Genomic DNA, 17,005 nt, shown 5'->3' with positions numbered 1-17,005 from the left:
TTGTATAGTATTGTGGTCAATGCTGTCCTGAAGGCTGGGTAGTTTGCTCCAAACAACGGTCTGTTTAATGTTTGGTGGTTGTTTGAAGGTGAGAGGTGGAGGAGTGGTGAAGATCTTGGTGAGATGCTCATCGCCATCGATAATATGTTGAAGGTTGTGAAGAGCATGGCGTATTTTCTCCATCATCGGGAGCCCTATCGGACATACCCCATGTCTGTCTACTGAGGAGGTCATTACAGTTTTTTGCTGTGTCATGTTGGAACTGGCGATTGATGATTTGAGCATCGTATCCCGTTCCTACAAGGGCATCCTTCAATACTTTCAGGTGTCCATCTCGTTTCTCCTTATCCAAACAAATTCTGTGTATGCATAGGGCTTATCTGTAGGGGTGGCTGCTTTAATATGTTTAGGGTGGAAGCTAGACAAGTGCAGCATCATGAGGTTATCTGTAGGCTTGCAGTAGAGTGAGGTACTGAGGTATCCGTCCCTGACGGAGATGCGTGCGTCCAAGAATGAGCTTGATTCTAAAGAGTAGTGAATGGTAAGTCTGTGGTCGGATGAAACTTGCTGATACCACTATGTAGTTGTTTTAGTGATTCCTCGCAATGGCTCCAAAGGAAGAAAATGTTGTCAAAGTTACTGGTGTATAGCGTTGTTCAGACATCCTGTGCAGCAAAAAAGACTTGTTTCAAACCTGTACATGAAAATATTGGCATACTGAGGTGCAACTGACGGCTTATCCAGGTTCATGTCACACTACACATGACCCCACCACACTATACACGCATACACAAACACACACACACACACACACACACACACACACACACACACACACACACACACACACACACACGCACTTTCTCTCACACACTCTCTCTCACACAAACACATTTTCTTTCACATACTCACTCACACAAACACACTCTCTTACACGTACTCACTCACACCAACACTTTCTCTCACATGCACTCACTCGCACAAACACTCTCTCTCCCACTCACTCACTTACTCACACAAACGCACTCTCTCTCAACATACCCACTCACACAAACACACTCTCTCCCTCACATTCACGCACACTCTCACTCACAAACACACTCTCTCACATGCACTCACTCACACAAACACACTCACTCACAAACACACTCTCTCTCACACACTACACTCACACACACCCTCACCCTCTTCACTCAAACACACACACTCGCAATCTCTCTCCCCTGTCACTCACACACATTCACTCTCTCTCTCCTCTCCATTGTCACACACTCTGCTTCTCACCACTCTACACCCACTCTCTCTCTCTGTCTCTGTCTGTCTCTCTCTCTCTGCCTCACACACACACACTCACACACACACATTTGCATTTGCAGGTACATTTTATTTTGTTCAAAATATACACAATTTATGCACAGTCAGTCAATATGGCATTTTATAAATTTCTACTTTAGAAATAAAACCGGCCTGACTCCAAATTAAAGCACAGATTCTAAACAAGGTCTCACCCTTAGTGTGCATTGTCTGACCTAAAATGTCACCTCTTCCTTACATTATTAAAACCTTTAGTTCTCTCAGGACTGTGGCTTGAAAGAAATTCAGGGATTACATATGCATATTAGTAGAGCCTTCTAACTGATTAAAGATTCAACAGCATCTCAGGTTTGTTTAGTATCAATGGTGTGAACCTTTGATCTTTGACTTATAAATCCTGTGTTTGATACTACCTCTCTCACTATCACCTGAAGAAAGACTGAGGTTCTGAAAGCTTGTGTTGTCAAATAAACCTGTTGGACGATAACATGGTGTCATGTGATTTCTGAATTTATTTAAGGCATTCAATTAGATAATTTTGGCAGAGAAGGGAGGCAGGAGTTATGGGAGGAAGAGAGTAAAGTTGCTAAAATCACAACCAGATTATTCACGATTTTAGTGAATGGTGGTGCAGGCCCAAGTGGCTGATTCAAACAAAAACAATTTGCTGGAGAAATGCAGCAGGCCTGGCAACATCTATGGAAAGAAAGCAGAGCTAATGTTTCAAGTCCAGTGACCCTTCTTTAGATCTCCAGCATCTGCAGTCCTTTGTTTTATTCAAATGGCTTACTACTGGTCCAAAATATTATGTTGCTCCATAATTCAATATTGATCCTTCTCAGATTATTTAAATATAAAATTTGTTGATCTGAATTAGTAAATCATCATAACTTCTGTCAACAGAACTTCATACATGGGGTCTGGGACCGGGATAAAAGTGAAAATGAGTTAGTTTTACTCTGAGAATGTTGACTGCACTGCCAATTAGGATTATCAGCACACATGGTAAATGACTTTAACTCCCAAGTGAACATAATGGATCCGAGAATATGCTGCCAGTGGAAGAAACTAGATCCCTGTCATGTTTTGTATTATAGCTATTTTTGGGATTTCGTAAATGTTGCCAGGACAAACGTATTTCGGATTAGTTATTGCTCCAAAATGTCGGCAAAAGCGTCAAGAACAAAGTGCCTCATAGAATTTAAATCTCCCACTTCCAGAATGATGATCTCCTTCAATAATTTCTAAATTAAATCCTGTTACAAACTGTTTCCTACCTGTGGCGTAGGTGAAGAGTGGTGGTTCTATCTGTAGTTTAAATCGGAAGACACCATGTCCCACAGTCCTTTCAATGAAGAAATTGGATGGGGCTTAAAATCAGATGAGGCAATGTGTGTTTAACCTACACTGGTTCCTTGTGATGTAGGCAACACCCAAATCTCATTCTAACCTGCTCAAGATAATGACTGCAGGGTCCAGCAAACACTGTTCATGTTGCAGAGAGGCTGCATGACTGGGGAGAGAATATAGAATTCCAAAATGAGTATTTTAATTTGAGCTAAACTGCGCTACCTAAGGCAAACCTGCCCTATGAAGGACATTTGCATTCTGGCTGGAACAATTCTTGGAACTGGTTACACAACTGACTTCAACTTGGAAAGTCACAAGAATGAGAGTGGGCTCCAAAAATCCCTTATGCAGCATTGAAAGCCTTGCAGCTAAGAACTTAAGAAATAGACATCTCAGAACTTGCTTTGCCATTCAATGTGGTCCTAGCTGATCTTGCACTTAACTGCGCCTTCCTGGCCAACCCTCCAATCCTCCGCTTTCCTGAGAGTTCACAAAGCTGAGCATCTCAGGCTTAAGTCAATGATGGAACATCCACAACCTTCTCTCAGCAATTCACATCATGTGCAGTAGTATCTTCAACAAAATAAAGGAATTAACAGATGGCTCCAATATCCTTGCATGCTACTTAAGAAATGTTCCTCTCATTATGGACTGTGTTAGTCTGATTTAGTTGTCTTTAATATTTTTGTTCCGTGCTGTACATCGCTGTGATTCTGGAATTCTTTGGAGTTTCTTTTTCTGGTGAGAATTCAACTGTGTACTTCCTGTTCTGATGGTGCTTGCAAAATCTTGGTGTCTAGAGAAATCAAATAACAAGTCCACTCAGGAAGAGATTTGCAAACAGTGATTCTGAGGTGATTTCCAAGTGTTCCAAACATCATTTGCAAACATTTATCTGTATGTTTGATATTAAATCAGAAATTAACAATAAATCTCTCCAGGCAGAGCCTTCAAATTGCAAAAGCTATTTTAAAACAAGGGCCCTGATGTATTTCAAAACAGCAGTAATATGAGAAAGAGCAACATCTAACAGCTAGAGCCGTCGTAAATGGTTGTAAATTACTTTGGTTACTGCCTTGACATCTTTGGCTACATACCAGCTTGGGTTAGTTTGTAGAATCTGGGAAACAATCAGATAAAAGACATTGCCAATACTTTAATGGGGAACTCCACCTGTGCCATTGACAATCATTTAGACAGTGCATATATTGACCCATAGTCAGGTTTGTCGTCAATTAGCTGATCTTAGTGGGGTAAGGTGTGGAGCATTACAATTGACCAGTGCACAGCACAGAAACAGATAATTTGGTTCAGCTTGCCTATGCCAACCAGAGATCCTAAATTAATCTAATCCCATTTGTCAGTATTTGGCTCATATCCCTCGAAACCCTTCTTATTCATGTGCCCATCCAGATGCCTTTTAAATGTTGTAATTGTACCAGCCTCCACCACTTCCACTGGCAGTTCATTCCATACACACACACACCCTCTGTGTGAAAAAGTTGTCCCTTACATCTCTTTTAAATCTTTCTCCTCTCACCTTAAACCTATGCCCTCTAGTTTTGGATTCCCCTAACCTGGGGAAACCACCTTGGCTATTCACCCTATCCATGCACCTCATGATTTTATAAACCTCTATAAGGTCACCTCTCAGTCTCCAATGCTCCAGGGGAAATGGCCCCAGCCTATTTAGCCTCTCCCTTTAGATCAAACCTTCCAACCCTGGCAACATGTTTATAAATCTTTCCCGCTTTCAAGTTTAACAACATCTTTCCTGGGACTAGTTTAATCAAGGATATCTGGTCAGCAGACGAATTGGTCTGTTTCGGTGCTATACATCTCTATAACTCTACAACTGAGTCCCATGGGCTGAGAAAGGGAAAATATCAGTTGGATTTCATATTCCTGATCAGTGTCCAATGTTTTTGGAAAGTATTATATGGATTACTGGTCACACTATTCACAAATTGCTTAACTCGTTTTAAAAATTGGGCAGGGCTATTAGAGATAAATATAAGCAAATGAATATTGCAAAATCTGGCATGCAGCTAATTACATTTATGGTTTACCTTGTAATGTAATCTGCACTTTCACCATATTCCAGGCAGAAAAATGTAATCCATTCCCTGCAGCCTATAGTTAACTCCAGCAATGCTCTTTTATAGCAGCAATGTCTGCAGTTAATGCGAGAACATGACTGGACACTGCATAAGAACGAGCTAGCTGAAGGAATTTGGCACATGCACTGGATATCCCTTCCTTGTACTTATCTAAGGAAGGCCACGGGTTATGGACAGCAAAAGCTTTACAAGCAATTTTGAGTTCGTATCAGACTCCTAACTGTACCTGCTTATGACATTTAGAAAGGAAGTCTGCCTGCAAATCTTTAAAAGGGCACCGACGACCTAAATGAAATCGTTGGGACCACAAGGACATCCTATGAAAGAGATGAAGCCCTATATCTCAAAGCATCAGAAGTTAAGCACAGAAGGTGGCATTATCTTATGGGGAGCCCAGGTGGTTGTCTCACATCCAGGACAGTGATCAATACCTCAAGAATTACACAATGGCCAACCAGGAATTACTAAAACAAGTATGCTTGCAAGTAGCTACGTTTGGTGACCTGGCATGGAGACAGATATCAAAAACCTAGTCAAGTGGTGCAAAATCTTCCAGGGAAACCAGCAGGCCCCACCAGCAGCCTCACTGCACACAGCGCAACCGCCAGGGAGACCCTGAGTGTGAGTATATGCAGAATTCACAGAACCATTTGTTGGATCGACATTCTTAATCCTTATCAACAGCCATTCAAAATGGATTGATGTGCACTAAATATTCTCTACAACCTCTCACAACACCATGGAGAAACTCTGTCAATCCTTTTATATACCTAAGGTCCTTGTAATAGACAATGGGACCCCACTTACCAGTGGGGAGTTTCAGATGTTTATGAAGGCAAACAGGTAGGGCACATCCATACATCACCCTACCATCCGTCTCGCTGAGGGGATGGTCCAGCTATTAAATGTAACATGAGATTGCAAACTACAGGTATCTTTGGAAACAAAGCTTGCACATTGCCTCTCCAACTATGGGACAAATCTGCATATGACGATGGGAGCAGCCCCAGTGAAACTATTGATGGGTTGAGACCTTTGGACTAGGCTTAGCCTGGCTTTCCTAAACTTGGGCGGCAAATTTGAACCAAAACAAGAAGCTCAGAAAAGGGGTCATGATGGTCAAAAGTCAGACAGAGATTTTCAACTAGAATTATGGTCCATGCAACAAACTGCGGTGATGATTTTCCATGGATTCTAGGAATTGTCCTTAAACAAAGAGGCATCATATTTGGTTATAACTGGGGAAAAGACTGCAAAATAGCATACTGACCACGTCTGTCAGAGGGAAGCCTTCATAGAAGTGATTGTTGAAACTGGCACACCATCACTGGTATCCTGCAGGCATGAATCTCTATCCACTAAAAGCTTCAGAGCCAACCCTGAGGACTATGAGGACTCAAACTCAGAAACAAAGGCAGTGGAACCTCAGTTGGAGGTCACCACCAAGGATGAGCCTCCTGTGGTCACTCTGGGATGGTCTTCACAAAGGAGATGTCCAACTCCAACCAAATCCAGAAAGTTATAGTAATGGGGCCATGGGCAAAGCAATGCAAGAGGCCCATCATCACAGGACTGAGCGAAAACCCTTAGACTCCGAGAGGGACGAATGTGATAACTGCTACAAGGCCCATGGGGAATCATGAGTTGATCTACTCGTGGAACTTACTGAGTATGAGTTCCCCTGGTAACAGGCAATGGTCTGCCCAAGTGGAACTCATCTCCTGAGCCCTTTATAAAGCAAACCCAATCCCCTTCCAACTCCATTCTGATTTGGCTCCTTCCTACTCTTCCCATCCCCCCTTCACTTTTGAGAGTTTACCATGCTTATAATGGGCTTTGCATATGAATATTTAAGTGGCTGTAGATGTGTTTTACTGGTGGCTGTTAGTATTTCAAAAAAGCAAGTCACAGTTATTTGATGGTGGGAAAGTTGCTCAGTTACATGTGATAGCACATCTTGGTATAGAAAAATGAAATAAGGCAAACCCAAGGATGGGATTGCAGGACTATCTGTCACAAGCTTGGTCTAGCCTATTTATAGGCTACAAGTAGTGGCTCTATTTTGATGTTCAACAATAAATGTTGTTCCTTTCCAGATGGACTTCCTGAGTTATTACAGTGTTCTTCATGTCAACAGTCAAAATCTGATTGTGGATATGGAGTAAAGATGGAACTGGGCTTGCGATAGTGTTAGGGTTAGGGTTCAGGTTAGGGTTGATGCCTTTCACAATCAAATATCAGCCAACATCAGTAACTAACAGTAAAGAATTAATTGTAGATTAGAGTGCTCCCAAGCTGGATCCGCACCAAGGAAGGTGTGGGCGCTTTCAGGAAAAGAGGATGCGAGAGCAGAAAAAAAAACAGAAAGCAAAAAAGGGGAATTGAAAAACTAGAAGTAAAACTTCAAATTAACATCACAAAGTGTTAATTACGTTATAGGATTTTTATCACAAATTTGACTAGTAAGTCTCACTAACATACATTCGTTCGCATAAGCAGAGCAATCACTTAGGAACACACCCTCCAATTACAATTACATATCATCTTTCAGTGGCTCCTTTTCCTATTATGACTTAGGTATGGAAGGAGAGATATCTAAATGAATTGTTCATAATTTATTGTCTTAATCTGAATTTAATGAGAGATAATTTATTTTTTGCCCTTTTTTAAGAAATCCTATCCTTCTTCTGGACCCTAGTGCCTTGCAACTTTGATAGAGCCACCTCATAACTTTTCCTTGAGTGATTCTGGCTCAGACAAGGAGCGTCAGAAGAAATCTGTGAATGCTGAAAATCCTCAATAGATCAGGCTGCATGTTCGGATGGAGAAACATAATTAACATTTCACAATGACCTTTTCCACATCGGTCTAGAGTTAGAGGGTGCATTTGGGGAATGTATGTTAATGTGTTTGAAGCGGTGTGTGAGTAAGTGTGTGGCTATGAATGTATGCTGATTGCGTGTATGTGTTGGGTCAACATGTATGCGAGTAGGTATATATGTGAGGTTCATATGTTGGTGTGCATGTGTGTTTCCGCTGGGCATATGTGCACTCTGCCCACATGTGTGCTGCATATCTGCTGGGTGCTTGTGTGGACTGGATTTGCTGTGTATGTGTGTTTGCATTAGTGTGTGTGCACCGTGGTGTGTACGTGCTGAGATGTGTGCATACTGTGCTGTGCATGTGTACACATTCTGGTGGTTGTGTTTTTGTGCTTGAGTGCATGTGTGTGTGTGTGTGTGTGTGTGTGTGTGTGTGTGTGTGTGTGTGTGTGTGTGTGTGTGTGTGTGTGTGTGTGTGCGCGCGTGTGTGCACGTGTGTGTGTGTGTTCTGACTTCAGACTGATTATGTCCAGCATCGCATGTGAAAACTGATTGATCAAGTGAGATACTGGTGGGAATTCAGCAGCCATTGACTTCTACTCATACTAAAATAAGAAGAATGATTAATGGAAATAGAAAACAGTATGCAATTTTCACTTTGTCAATATCAAGCATTGTAATATTGTATATAAGATACAAAATAATATTTGCTACAGTATTTGAATGTGGTCTAGGCAGTAGTTGAGATGCATCAGAAAACTTTCTATTTTGCAATCTGTCTTCTTTAACTGAGACTCTCATTTCAGCGCAGATTCAAGCTGACAACAAACATTTTATACAGTGCACACTAGATGTAAGATTCATAACTTATTTCTTACAGAACATTTGCAACCAGCAAAGAGAGGGAGAGGAGATTAATTCCATTTCATACGATGGAAGAATTTTTAGAAATGAAAACCTTCACATTTTAACACAATGCACTGTTCAATGAGTGAAACCACTAGCTGTTTATATCATCTATATTGATTTCTGCAAACTGAACGAATATTTTAAAACTGCAGAACATTAATGTAAATTTCCTTCGGTTATGTACTTCACGCTGTTTATTTCCCACAGGAGAGGTGTGGTCATCAGTAATACTACAGTGCTCATGCTGTTCTTTAACAAAGAAGGTCAGCCAAAAATCTTCCCCGACTTTTTAAATCTGTTGTCAAAGAAGTTAATCAAGATTAACCATTGTTCATTACTCGTTAACCATACTTGTAAACACTAGTCGCAAAAGAGTGGAGAAGAGACTGGCAATAAATAAGGCTTTTTTTAGCGAAGTCATTCAGTTATTTTCATAAGAAAAAGCTATTTGGACACGCTAGCATACACAGGAATTCTGGAAAAAATTGATGGAGAACATTCCTTGCTGCTATAGCTAATGTGCATTGTTCCAACTGATGTTGTTGCGGACACATACTTGAATAAACTGTCAGGATATGAATATGGACTTGGTCATGTCTTCAGCTTTTAAAATTTATTGATAGCGAAAATACGCCAGTTTTCAATAGCTAGTTTATTTTCAGTTAAGTGCTCAAATTTATTGCACAAACATAGACAAATAATAAATAAGGACAAATGAAGATTTCTATATTATATAGGAGTAATGTAGGAGATATGCATGCCTCATGTGAGAATGGTTTCTCATAGAGCATACGCTTTCCCACATATAGCAACCCTTGTATATATATGCAGGGAAGGTATATTTAGGGTTAAGAGAACTCAATGGCAGGTCCAGGGTGTCCTGTAGTCTGGGATATTCCTTGAGAATTTTGAGAAGTGTCTTGTGAGAATACATTTCAATTCATTACAATACTGTCAGCTCCCTGGCCTAGGCCAAATTACATATTGAAGTAGGCTTAGTCACTCACCTAGTGACAGTAAACTAATGTATCTAAGTCACAGTTTCCTTCTGGGGTGAGTTAGGGATGGTGTTAACATGTTTTCACTATGGACCCTCATTCCTTCCATGAAGGATCACGGGCCTTTCTCTGATCAGAGTTCTGTTTTATGTGTAGTTATCTGCAAATGGTCACTCGAGAGGCTAGTGGTGAGGCCTGACAATTCTTCGTTAAGCAAGAATCACCACTGAACTAGGAATTGATTGGTGCAGGGTCACAATTTGAGTTATCAAATCTTCAGTTTACGGTACAATAAAAAGCAAACTCCTACAATTGTATACAAACTGGAAAACAGCAAGTCAGTCAACATCCAGAAAAAGAATACACATTTCCTCAGAATGAGTTTGGTTATCTGACATCATGTGCAGCTGTCCAGGACATTGGTGAGGCCACTTTTAGAATACTGCCTAAAATTCTGATTGCCCTTCTGTAGGAAGGATGTTATAGAGTCACAGAGTCACACAGCATGGAAATAGACCCTTCGGGCCAACCAGTCAATGTCCCAAACTAAACTAGTCCCACCTGCCTACGCTTGCCCATATCCCACCAAACATTTCTTATTCATGTACTTAACTCAATGTCTTTTAAATGCTGTAACTGTACTCGCATCCACCACTTCCTCTGGAAATTCATTCCACACATGAACCACACTCGTGTAAAAAAGTTGTCCCTCATGTCTTTCCTAAATCTTTTACAAGTCTTTTTAAAATCTTCTTCTTCTCATCTCAAAAATATGCCCCCTAGTCATGAAATCCTCACCCTAAAGGAAAGACACCTGCCAATCATTTTTTCTATAGCCCTTGTTATTTAATAAATCTCTAAAAAGACACCTCTCAACTTCCTATGCTCCTGTGAAGCACATCCCAGCCTATATTGTTAAAATTGAAATGGTACAGATGCTGCCAGGATTGAACGGCTTGACCCATAGGGAGAGACTGAATAGGTTGGGGCTTTTTCTCCTGGAGCACCAAAGGCTGAGAGGTAATCTTACAGAGGTTTATAAAATCATAAAGGGCATGGACAGAATTAACAGCCAAGATCTTTTTTTCCCAGGGCTGGGGAGTCCAAAACTAAAGGTGATTAGGTTTAAGGTGAGGCAATGGAAAACCATACGGACACAGCGAGAATGTGAAAACTCCATACAGTCACCCGAGGCCACAGTCAAACCCAGGAAGCTGGCACTGTGAGGCAGCAGTGCCAACCAATGAGCTACCATGCTGCCCATATTCAGCCATGTGAAGTTTCTTTATTACACTTTGTTCACCACTCAAGAAAACTTAGGGTATTTCAAATATAGTTTAATTTTGGTGATATGGTCATAGAACATAGAACAGTACAACACATTACAGGCCCTTCGGCCCAGGATGTTGTGCCGACCTATTATCCTACTAAAATCAACCTATCCCACATTTTACTATCATCCTTGTACCTATCCAAGAGTCACTTAAAAGTCTCTAAAGTATCTCACTCCACTACCATTGCCGGCAGCACATTCCACACGCCCACCATTCTCTGTGTGAAGAACTTACCTTTGACATCTCCCCTATACCTTCCTCCAACCACCTTAAAATTATGCCCCCTCAACCGTTCCTCATAAGACCTGCCCTCCAGTCCAGGCAGCATTCTGGTAAACCTACTCTGCACCCACTCTAAAGCATCCACATCTTTCCTATCATGAGATGACCAGAACTGAACACAATATTCCAAGTGTGGTCTAACCAGAGTTTTAAAGAGCTGCAGCATAACTTCAAGGTTCTTAAACTTAATTCCCCTGCCAATGAAAGCCAACACACATCTAAAACATTATATACACCTTCTTTACAAACCTATCAACTTGGGTAGCAACTTTGAGAGATCTATGGATGTGGACGCCAAGATCCCTCTGTTCCTCCTCACTGCCGAGAAACCTAACAAGGTTTGTCACTTTGCCCATTCCTAATTGTTAAATGTTTATTAAATGCTTTAGGTGCAGAAATTAACGATCTTAGGCTTTGTAATAAATTCTCCCTTTCTGTAAGGTACATCGAACTATATGGTCCTCTGGACTCAAAAATTAACTCTGCTTTGTCTCCACAAATGCTGCCAGACCTGCTGAATTTCTCCAACAATTTCCGTCATTGTGTGCTATAAATCAAGCATACCTGGTGTCCAAATCCTCCAGATCGAACAGATAGGCAATTACCAAGCATAACCTCTATAAGGATAAGCAATGTTTGCTTTTTAAGAACATAAAGAATAGCAATAGTAGACCGTTGAGCCTCTCAAACCTGCTCTGCCACTCAATATGCCTGCCACAGTTCCATTGTTCCGCCTACTCCCCAATTCCTTTGACAGCCTGAAAGATCTGAAATGTATGGAGAGCAGACAGTTATTGCCAAGCTAAGATTGATTGCTTAACCCATGTAGAACAAATATTTATAAACATAAACACTTGTCTGGTCTTACATAAAGTGTGTAGCAGTTTTGCAGGATGGATAGAGGCCTTCACTAGCAAGAAGGGAACCTTATTCAAAATCCTAGAAATGCTGGTAGATATTTTCCTAATTGTTCTTTTGAAACAGAATGATCACCTCAGAGACACAATGAAAACAGGCCCACTGCCATCTGATTTCAATGTTTTTGCATGTTATTAATATGAAAAGTCCACTGCCTCCTCAGGTGTAGAGATTTCAAAAGAAATTCCCATAGAATGCAAATTGTAGTCTCCACCTCTGATACATTATGAATATGTATTTCCAGTGCAAAATAAGAAAGATCTTTTGTCAATGTGGCTAATTGGAAGGACAATAAAGCTAAGATCCAATGCAAATTCAGAGCAAGCAGTTGGTGCTGAAAAATGACAACACTGTGAATCTATCAACCTGAACAAAATCTAGAAGATCAGGTAATTCAGAATCAAGGATTCACTGCCATCAGTTTGGGGGACAGACACTGACTATGGACTGATATTGACAAGTTCTTAAAACAATTTAATGATGGAATATGGGTGTCAATGAAAAGAGCAGAATTTTGTGCTCATCTCTAGTTGCCCTGGAATGTGCTGAAGATATTTAACATACTAGATGGCTCTCTAGGCCAATTCAGACTAGTTGCTTGAACTTAGTTCCCATTAGGACTGCAGTCACAGCATGGCTCGGCCGAGTAAGGATGGGTTAAAAAACATTAGATAACCGGGCAAAATTTTAGCAGCTGTTTTTATTTTGTAAACTGAGTTTTAAAAATTCAAATTGCCATATAATCAACCTCATGTTCCAAGAATTATTAATCCATGCCTTTGGATTAAGTAACATAGCAACTCGACCATTGTGACATAGACACCTCTAGTCTTGTCAGGGGATATCCTGGGTGGTAAGTACAGGGATATAGGAACAGGAGTTCGCCATTCAAGCATGCTCATTGTTTGATGATGGCTTTTACTCACATTATCTCCATAATTCTTTATGCTACTGGTAATTGGAAATTTATCATCCCCACTTTAGAGATTCTCAAACATTGAGTTTCCACAGCCTCGGGGATACAGAATTAAAAAGATTCACCACTCTCTGAGAAAAACTATTCGTCTTTATTTCAGTCCTAAATAGCATCCCCTTTATTTTTAAAATGTGCTCACTGTATCTAGACCCCAACAAGTGGAAGCAATTTATCTGCTTCTACTCTATTACACTACGATTCATCACCTATTTATTGGTAGAGACTCAACACCACCTTCTTACACAAATAATTATGTAGAAAAATGTGCGGAACAGTAATACCACAGCAGAATCGGAGAACCTCAGATCATCTTATTAGGAGATTCCATACTGACAAGGAAACCCTTATATCTTTTCCTTCACAGAGAAAATAGATGGTCCAAATCAAAAGTACTACAAGTTGCTCTTTGGTGAAGGGTATTGCCTCATCCAATTACTGGAAAGAATCCACTGGAAAGAACTCTAGGATCTCCTTGAAATGTTTTTACTGCGGGACATAAAGTATTGTCATTGTTCCAGGTAGTTTATAAGGACAACAGTTCAGATACACTCTCAGGAGCAATCTGTAAAAAACACCAATAAGTAACCATATTCTCAGGCCCTGAAATGACATGACCAGAACAGACTCCCACCTTGCTTCAAATGGTGATATCTTCTCCTTTAAACAAAGCTTTAGCTTTAAATTCATCAGCTGTACTTGTGGAAGAGTTAATGAATACACCAAATACTCTATGTTTATGGGAAGCTATGTGGGCCAATGAGTTTGCCAGAGCCATGTAATTACAGCTTAATTGCACAAGAAATTCTTTTGTGTCTTTGAAGTGTTAAATGCATTTTTTGTAAATAAAGTTTATAACCACTTAGACAAGCAACAAAGGAGAGCCAGTATGGATTTGTTAAGGTAAAATAGTTTTTCACTCACTTGAATGAGTTTTTTTTGTGAGATACTGGAAAAGGTTAGGTAAGGGCATTGCTGCTGAATTTCCTAAAGACATTTGCTGAAGTAACACACATTCGATTTGTTATCATAATTTAAGCTCCTTCAATCAAGGCACTAGCAGCATGGATCAGCTAACAAAGTATGTGGGATTCTAGTCTTTATAACTTGAGACATGAAGAGTGCAAATCCAGGATGTTGTGCAAACCTGTATAAAGCATGCTTTTGGTTCCTGCTGGAATGTTCTGTCCATATTTGGATAGAACATTTTAGGAAGCAGAGGAATGTTTTCGGAGAGGGTATTAGAGAGATTTACTATGTGCTGAATCTTCTATTTGTTTGGCTGAGACCAAGTTGCGTTGAGTCTTTTGGATGGATTTCCAAAGGCCTAGTGAGATTTCTCACTGTATCTTACCAAAGTCATCTCATTAATGACCCACCCCACCCCTATAATATCCTTTACGTCTGACGTGAGCCCATCTTACCATGTGTTGCTCTCAGACAAAAAAGGGGTGGCACAGTGGCTCAGTGATTAGCATTGCTTCCTCGCAACATGAGGGACCAAGTTCAATTCCAGCCTTGGGTGACTATCTGTGTAGAGTTTGCACATTCTCCCCATGTCTGTGCGGGTTTCCTCCGGGTGCTCCAATTTCCTCCCACAGTCCAAAGATGTGTAGGTTAAATGGATTGGCGATGCTAAATTGCCTGTAGTGTCCAGAGATGTGTAGACTAGATGGATTAGCCATAGGAATTGCAGGGTTACAGGGATGGGTGGGTCTGGGTAGGATGCCCTTCAGATGGTTGTTTTGGATTCAATGGGTTGAATGGCCTGCTTCTACACTGGAGGGAATCCATGACAACACTCAGTGGGTATCCTGGAATTCACCAGCATTCCTTGCACCAATGTCACTTTCAAACGTCCATTGTGAACATGGACAAGCACTGTCAGTACGGAGCTGCTCTGAATGATTGCTGGCATTTGCCCTGGACATGGCAGGTGGGGCAAGTCGATTCCCCGATGTGCTGGCAGGGACTGAAGGTCTTCCTGGATGGACCGGTGCAGAGGCAGGGCCTCCTCAGGCTAGCAGAAGGGCCACAACACCAGATCATGCCAGGCTAGTCTGAATTTGCAAGCTAGGTTAAAGCAGCCTTGACCATGTAGAGGAATGCCCAGCAATGTAGAAAGACCGCCAATGACCTTTTCCACTCTGCCAGCATAACTGCCAACATTTTATCTCCGGTGCCTTACAGTATCTCTGCTATTGGAGCCACCTCTCACCAAGTTCATGCTCTACCACTCTCACTAATCAATGCCAGCTCTTCCCTCAATTGAAATGACTCAACTCAACCACTGGCACCATATACACAAGCTCTCAGTGCTGCCTAATCACTTGGTCGGGACAACTCCCCACCTATACCAAAAGTAACAGCTATGCCACCCACATTCATCTCCTGCAATACCTGGGTCTCTCTCATTCCAGGTGAGAAACAGCCCACAGGGCAGAAAGATTCAAGGCAAGTATGGACTGTGCGACTTTCATCTTGTCAACCTTTATGTAAAGAAAGGCAAGACAGAAGTAATACGAAGCTCGTTGCTCTCGCTGAATAGGGTCGGCGTAAGTGTGTGCCATGACATTGAGCTCAGAGCTGATTCTGGTCCAAACTGTGAGCTGGGTGCCTGCCCCTGAGCACACAATACCCTTACTGCAGCATTACAAAGAGAGTTTATATGCCCGTGGTGTGGCATTGAAGCGCAGAAGCATCCTATAAGTGAGTCAGAAATATGCTATGAGGGTTCTTGGGGGCTGGAACAAATTGATGCCAATACCCATGGAAATGGTGTGTCTGTGGCTGCTGCCCATGGCTATTCTGAATGTCCAACACTGAGGACCTTCCGAGCCAGCAACAATCTGCATTTGCCAATTAACTCCGTTCTAGTTTCTTTGTCGAGTTTTCTCATCATCTCCCTTGTTTGTGAGGTGGATAGGATAACAAGCTGATTATTAATGAGATGAGTTGGGCCATCAACAACACAATTACCCAACTGTAATCCCTCCTTAATTCACGACTCTTCACTGCCTAACAAGAAATGTGCTCCTCCTGAAAAACATAAAAGATGGATCGAGAGGCTCCTATTATGGAGATCAGCATTACTAGATTTCTCATCCAATTCTGCCACAAATTCTGCTCATGTTCCACCCAGAGAAAAGGAATTACAGCAAACATTTTATTAACTGCCTCCAAGGAACCAGAAATGCACTGGTTGATCAAATATTCCAGTTGGTCAAGAGGTCCGCATAATCAATGTAAAAATGCACACTAAAAATAGAAGCATAATTCGGGGGTATACACATCACTGTTCTACTTTATTTACAGAATAAATCACTTAAATAATTATGCAGCTTTGTCTTAAATAGAACTTACCAGCAGAAAGCCTTCTCACTGGCACCCTCAGCTGACTGCTCAGACATCACACAGATCACAATTATATAGTAAACATCCGGTATTTCAGGAATGTAACTTTTGCTGGTTTATAAACAGTGCTGGTTCATAAGGTTTCCTTTAAAATAAAGTTTGCTATACAGTTACGTGGACGGATGAAGCTGAGGTTCTTTTCTTTACAGCGGGAAAAGCGGGGATATGATCATGTATCTAAAATCATGATGGATGTAGAAACTGCAAATAAACTATTAGCAAAAGGGTCAATAACCAGAGTGCAGATAATTGAGGTGATTGGTAAACGAACTGGAGCCAACTTGAAAAGACCCTATTACACAACACATTTGTCAGGTTTGGGAATGTACTGCCTAACTGGGCAGTCTGCACACAGTCAGTCATAGTCTTCAAAAGAAAATTGGATAAATGTTTGATGAAGAACAAATTGCAGACAGAGGTCTGGAGAAAGAGCAGGGAAGTGGGACTAATTAGATAGACCTTCGAAAGAGCCAGCACAGACCTGATGGACCAAATGACCTCTTTCCAGGCTGTACTGTTCTACAATTTACATAGACTTTGTAGACAATGTGTCTGATTATTCTCAGAGCCA

General features: G+C 41.1%; 1 long non-coding RNA gene across 1 annotated transcript; it reads right to left on the bottom strand.

Moving 5' to 3' along the window:
* Positions 1–1,511: 1,511 nt before the first annotated feature.
* On the bottom strand, positions 1,512–16,428 carry LOC125466027 (uncharacterized). The gene is made up of 3 exons (XR_007250365.2): positions 16,384–16,428; positions 11,820–11,896; positions 1,512–3,460 (listed from the first exon to the last, which is right to left on the bottom strand). It is a non-coding gene; the product is annotated as an uncharacterized LOC125466027 (long non-coding RNA).
* Positions 16,429–17,005: the final 577 nt, after the last annotated feature.

The sequence above is a fragment of the Stegostoma tigrinum genome, chromosome 30 (assembly GCF_030684315.1).
Source record: "Stegostoma tigrinum isolate sSteTig4 chromosome 30, sSteTig4.hap1, whole genome shotgun sequence".
Classification (NCBI taxonomy): domain Eukaryota; kingdom Metazoa; phylum Chordata; class Chondrichthyes; order Orectolobiformes; family Stegostomatidae; genus Stegostoma; species Stegostoma tigrinum.
This window is presented reverse-complemented; position numbering and strand designations above follow the sequence as displayed.